This window comes from Ascaphus truei, chromosome 4 (assembly GCF_040206685.1).
Source record: "Ascaphus truei isolate aAscTru1 chromosome 4, aAscTru1.hap1, whole genome shotgun sequence".
Taxonomy (NCBI): Eukaryota; Metazoa; Chordata; class Amphibia; order Anura; family Ascaphidae; genus Ascaphus; species Ascaphus truei.
This window is the reverse complement of record NC_134486.1, coordinates 279,667,553-279,673,644: the sequence shown is the minus strand read 5'-3', so window position 1 is coordinate 279,673,644 and position 6,092 is coordinate 279,667,553.

Sequence of the window (6,092 nt, the reverse complement as noted above, 5' to 3'; positions counted from 1 at the left end):
CTGTTCGTGCCCAAAGGTTTCACGCATGGTCCTTCATGATGGATAAAGCCACCCGAAGCCAGATGTATGACCTCATCCACCTCGCCCGGAAGTGGCTACAACCCGAGATCAACTCAGCAAGCCACATCGTGGAACGGTTGGTCATGGACCAGTTCTTGAGGAAACTTCCCTCTGCCTTACACCGTTGGGTCAGTCGGAGTGACCCCCACAATGCGGATGAGCTTGTGGCCCTCGTAGAAAGGTACAATGCAGCAGAAGAGCACCCGCAACCCACAGTCGTGGAGCAACCCCACTACCCGAGGTTCCAGGACTCTTCCAGAGACGGTAAAAGGGTACCGGGGTTAAGGGGTGCTGAAGAGCGGCGACCACCTTCACGCAGCACCAGCAACAGTGGCTCGCACACTAAGGGCAGTAGCCCACAATGGGAGCCGGGAAAAGGCTCTAAGTGGGACACAGACTATGTACCTAAATGTGTAAATTGTTATGAGAGGGGCCACACAGCAAAAATCTGCCCACTAAATGATGAACCCATGCAATGCAACAGCGTGGAACCTTATTCGCTGTGGTCCCAATGTATGGGCCCTAGCCCAGAGGACCCCTTGAATAACCATCTGTGGGCATTTGTAAAGGTTAATGGTAGGAGGGTTCGGGCACTTCTTGACTCTGGGAGCATGGTCACACTAGTGTCCGAATACCTGTTGCCCGTTAAGAAGAAACAGGTAAACAGTTCACAAAGAGTGGCAGTTTGTTGTATACATGGGGATAATCATGAATATTCCACTGTTGATGTTTTTTTTGAAACAGAGTTTGGTTCTTTAGATTTCAAGGTGGGTATTGTACCCAAACTGGCACATGATGTGTTAATAGGGACCGACTTTCCCCATTTTCTAAAAATGTGGTCCCCCGCTCAGAATAGCGCCCAGAGTTCAATAGCGGACCATAACGAAGTATTAGAAGAAACAAATCCTTTCCCTTTTTCAGAAATGGATGTTGACGAGGGCACAAATAAAAAGGGGGAAAAGGAGGAGTGCTGTAAAATTCCCTTCCCCATCACTACTTTGGTAGGGAATACCCCAAATCAAGATGTTGATCAGTCACTTACCACCCAAGAACCGGATAAGACCCTCGCTGACCTAGAGGTCAGTCCTGGGAGTTTTAAGAAGGCCCAGTGGGAGGACCCCACATTAGCGGTAGCAAGGGGAAATATACGGGACCAGAATAGTACTCCTGGCCAACCAGATAGGTCACTTGCTTACCCCTACTTCGAGGTAGAGAACGACCTAGTATATCGGGTTGATTAAAGGAAATCAGTTACAACTAAACAATTGTTGGTACCACGGACATTCCGTAATGTAGTATTACACCTCGCACATAGTCATCCATTGGGGGGACACCTAGGGGTGGAAAAGACAAAAGAAAAGGTTCTCCGAAGCTTCTATTGGCCTGGGGTTCTGGCAGAAATTACAAATGATTGCTCCTCATGCCCAGAATGTCAAATCACCGCCCCGTTCAAAGCGTACCGCAGCCCATTGGTACCCCTTCCCATAATAGTGGTACCATTTGACCGGATTGCTAAGGATCTAGTAGGACCCCTAATAAAGTCTGCTAGGGGACATCAGCATATATTGGTAATATTAGATTATGCCACCCGATATCCGGAGGCAGTTCCCCTACGTAGCACCTCTGCTAAAAACATAGCAAAAGAGTTAGTAGTTCTGTTTTCCCGTGTCGGAATTCCTAAAGAGATTTTATCTGACCAGGGAACACCATTTATGTCCCAAGTAACAAAAGAGCTATGTAAACTTCTAAAAATCAAGCATCTCAGAACCTCAGTCTATCATCCACAAACAGATGGTTTAGTGGAAAGGTTCAATAAAACCTTAAAGAGCATGTTACGCCAGGCAGTCGATAAGGATGGGAAAAACTGGGATTGTTTGTTACCATACCTGTTATTTACCATTAGGGAAGATCCCCAATCATCCACAGGTTTCTCCCCGTTTGAACTATTGTATGGCCGACACCCAAGGGGCTTACTGGATATAGCCAAAGAGACTTGGGAACACGAGGTTACCCCTTACAGAAGTGTAATAGAGCATGTTGCCCAGATGCAGGACCGCATTGCTGCAGTCCTACCCATAGTGAGGGAACACATGGAGAAAGCTCAAGAAGCACAGAGGAATACGTATAATAAGGGTGCTAGGATCAGAATTTTTTTTCCAGGTGATAGGGTACTAGTTCTGGTTCCCACCGTGGAGAGTAAATTCCTTGCTAAATGGCATGGGCCATATGAGGTCTTGGAAAGAGTGGGAGAAGTAAATTATAAGGTAAGACAGCTAGGTAGGAGGAAACCTGAGCAAATTTACCATATAAACCTACTCAAGCCCTGGAAAGATAGAGAAGTCTTGTTAACCCTAGTACCCCCAGGTCAGTCAGAGAATCAAGAAACTGACCCAGAGGCTGAAACCCTGTCCGTACATCAGAAACGAGAGGTCCAGAATTTAGTGAGAAGAAACAAAGAAGTCTTCTCTACACAGCCAGGTAGAACTAGCGTAATTGAACATGACCTAGTCTCTGAACCGGGGGTCCGAGTTAACCTTAAACCATACCGAATCCCAGAGGCCAAAAGAGAGGCTATAAGTTTAGAGGTTAAAAAAATGCTAAAACAAGGCGTAATTGAGGAATCCCAAAGTGGGTGGAACAGCCCTATAGTTTTAGTCCCAAAGCCAGACGGTACAACAAGGTTTTGTAATGACTACCGGAAACTAAACGCGGTGTCAAAATTTGATACTTATCCTATGCCCAGGGTGGATGAACTTGTAGAGAGACTGGGCAAAGCCCGATATCTTACAACCCTAGACCTAACAAAAGGGTACTGGCAGGTTCCCCTCACAGAAAGGGCAAAAGAAAAAACAGCCTTCTCAACCCCAGACGGCCTCTTTCAGTATAAGGTGCTGCCTTTTGGCTTACATGGAGCTCCCGCCACATTCCAAAGAATGATGGATAAAATTTTAAAACCACATGCTCGGTATGCTGCCGCCTACCTAGATGATGTGGTAATCCATAGTGTAGATTGGCAGTCCCACCTTCCAAAGGTCCAAGCTGTGCTCGACGCAGTTCGGTCTGCCGGACTAACTGCTAACCCCGCTAAATATACTATTGGTCTGGAGGAGGCCAAGTATCTGGGGTATTCTATTGGTAGAGGGTTACTCAAACCACAAACACTCAAAGTAGAGGCGATACAAAATTGGCCAAGGCCAGTTACAAAAAAACAAGTAAGGACCTTTTTGGGGTTAATTGGCTACTATAGAAGGTTTATTCCCAATTTTGCAGCTAAGGCAACCCCACTAACCGACCTCACAAAAGCAAGAGGACCGCTAATGGTAAAGTGGTCCCCCGAAACCGAACAGGCCTTTAGAAGCCTGAAAGAAGCTCTCTGTGCCCAACCAGTGTTGGTCACACCTGACTTCTCCAAAGAGTTCGTAGTCCAAACCGATGCATCTGAGGTAGGGCTGGGGGCGTTACTCTCCCAGGAGTCTCAAGGTGAGGAGCACCCCATCCTTTATTTAAGTAGGAAACTAAATCCCCAGGAGAAAAATTACTCCATAGTAGAGAAAGTGTGTCTCGCAATAAAGAGGGCTGTAGAGACGCTCAAATACTACCTGTTGGGGAGAAAATTCCGGTTGGTCACAGATCATGCACCCCTTACCTGGATGTGTCAAAATAGGGAAAAGAATGCTAGAGTGACCAGGTGGTTCCTAAGCCTACAACCCTTTAAATTTTCTGTGGAACACAGGTCAGGGCACAAACATGGCAATGCTGACGGGTTGTCAAGGATGCACTCCCTAATATCCATGGTCGCTCATCCCTCGAGGTCTGAGCTGGGGGGGAGGATATGTGACAGAAACCAGGGGATGGTAATAAATTCCATATATAGGGCTCCCAGGATACTGAACAGTTTCTATCCTGTTTGGCCTGGGAGTGCAGCCTTATAATACATGCACTCCATCCCACAGTTTGGAAAGCGCTGGAACTGAGGGATGAGAGATCCAGACCAGAGTTTGTCTGCTGCCTGATTTCTGTCACCTGTCATGCTAATTAGAAATCAAGTATGTAAGACTGATTTCCTGTTTGCTCTTCCCCTCTCTCGAAGAGCCTGGAGGCTGGAAGGCTGCCGAACTACAGAGGGGAGAAGCCTCTTCCCCAAACAGGTTCAATCATTCTATTCATTTGTCTAAGTCTGCAAAAGTACCTTGTTTTGTTGTTGGAAGTGGAAAAACCACTTCCACCCTGAGTTAGGGAAAAATCTAAGTTAAGTTATCGCTCAGGTGAGCAGCTTTTGTTTTGATGTGTTTCTGTTGTATGCACTGTGGCAGTCTCAGTGCCTGGGACTGAATAAACCAGGCATAGCCTGTTTAAAGGAACAGTACGGGACGCCTCATCATTTAACCTACCCTAGAAGACCGTGTTCTAACAGTCCCGGACAAACGGCGGAGCCCCGGAGTAAGCTGTTTGTCACAATATATATATATATATATATAAACCCTGTCTTCCCATAAGAAAAGACACAAAAGCAGCTACACTCAGATATAGCAAAAAGACATGTATTAGCAGTGACAAAACAGCACACTATAAACCCAATGTTTCGGTCCTGGCAGGACCTTCCTTCGCCCCTGAGGAAGGTCCTGCCAGGACCGAAACGTTGGGTTTTTAGTGTGCTGTTTTGTCACTGCTAATACATGTCTTTTTGCTATATCTGAATGTTGCTGCTTTTGTGCCTTCTCTTATGGGAAGACAGGGTTTCTATATTGATTTCTATGGAGCATGCACCTTATTTATTTATTTATTTATAAAATATTTTACCAGGAAGTAATACATTGAGAGTTACCTCTCGTTTTCAAGTATGTCCTGGGCACAGAGTAAAACAAATAATACATGGTTACAAATACAGTTACATAAATGAACAAGGTATACATTTATATACAAGACATTGCATGCACAGTTAAAGAAAATATATATTATGAGCTTATGAAACAGTTACAGACCAGATTAAAGTGTGAGACAGCCTTAGATTTGAAAGAACTTAAGCTGGTGGTGGATATGAGAGTCTCTGGTAGGTTGTTCCAGTTTTGGGGTGCACGGAAGGAGAAGGAGGAACGTCCGGATACTTTGTTGAGTCTTGGGACCATGAATAGTCTTTTGGAGTCTGATCTCAGGTGATAGGTACTGCATGTGGTAGGGGTGAGGAGCTTGTTCAGGTAGCTGGGTAGCTTGCCCAGAAAGTATTTGAGGGTGAGACAGGAAAGGTGAACTTTGCGCCTAGACTCTAGTGATGACCAATCTAGTTCTTTGAGCATTTCGCAGTGATGTGTGTTGTAGTTGCATTGGAGAACAAAACGACAAATTGAATTGTAGAGGGTGTCAAGTTTGCTAAGGTGGGTTTGAGGAGCCGAGCCATATACTATGTCTCCATAGTCAATAATTGGCATTAGCATCTGCTGTGCAATACGCTTTCTGACCAGGAGACTTAGGGAGGATTTGTTCCTGTAAAGTACCCCTAGTTTGGCATAGGTCTTGGTTGTCAGGGTATCAATGTGCATCCCGAATGTTAAGTGGGAGTCAAACCATAAGCCCAGGTATTTAAAACTAGTGACAGGTGTTAGGGTGGTTTTAGCGTTGGTTCTAATCAGGAGCTCAGTCACTGGAAGCTTTACAAATTTAGTCTTGGTCCCAAATACCATTGTTACAGTCTTGTCAGTGTTTAAAAACAGTTTGTTTTGGGAAATCCAGTTTTCGAGTCTCAAAAAGTCAGACTGAAGTATGTGTTGAAGGTCAGAGAGGCTATGGCTGTGTGCATACAGGATTGTGTCATCTGCATACATGTGTATTGAGGCTTCCTTACAAGCTGTGGGAAGATCATTAATGAACACTGAGAAGAGTAGGGGCCCCAGAACAGAGCCTTGCGGGACACCACAGGTGATATCCAGGGGGTTGGAGTTAGAGCCTGAGATGGACACATGTTGGGATCTTCCTGATAGGTAGGACTGAAACCAGTTTAAAGCATGTTTCCCTATTCCAGAGCTCTGGAGTTTGTT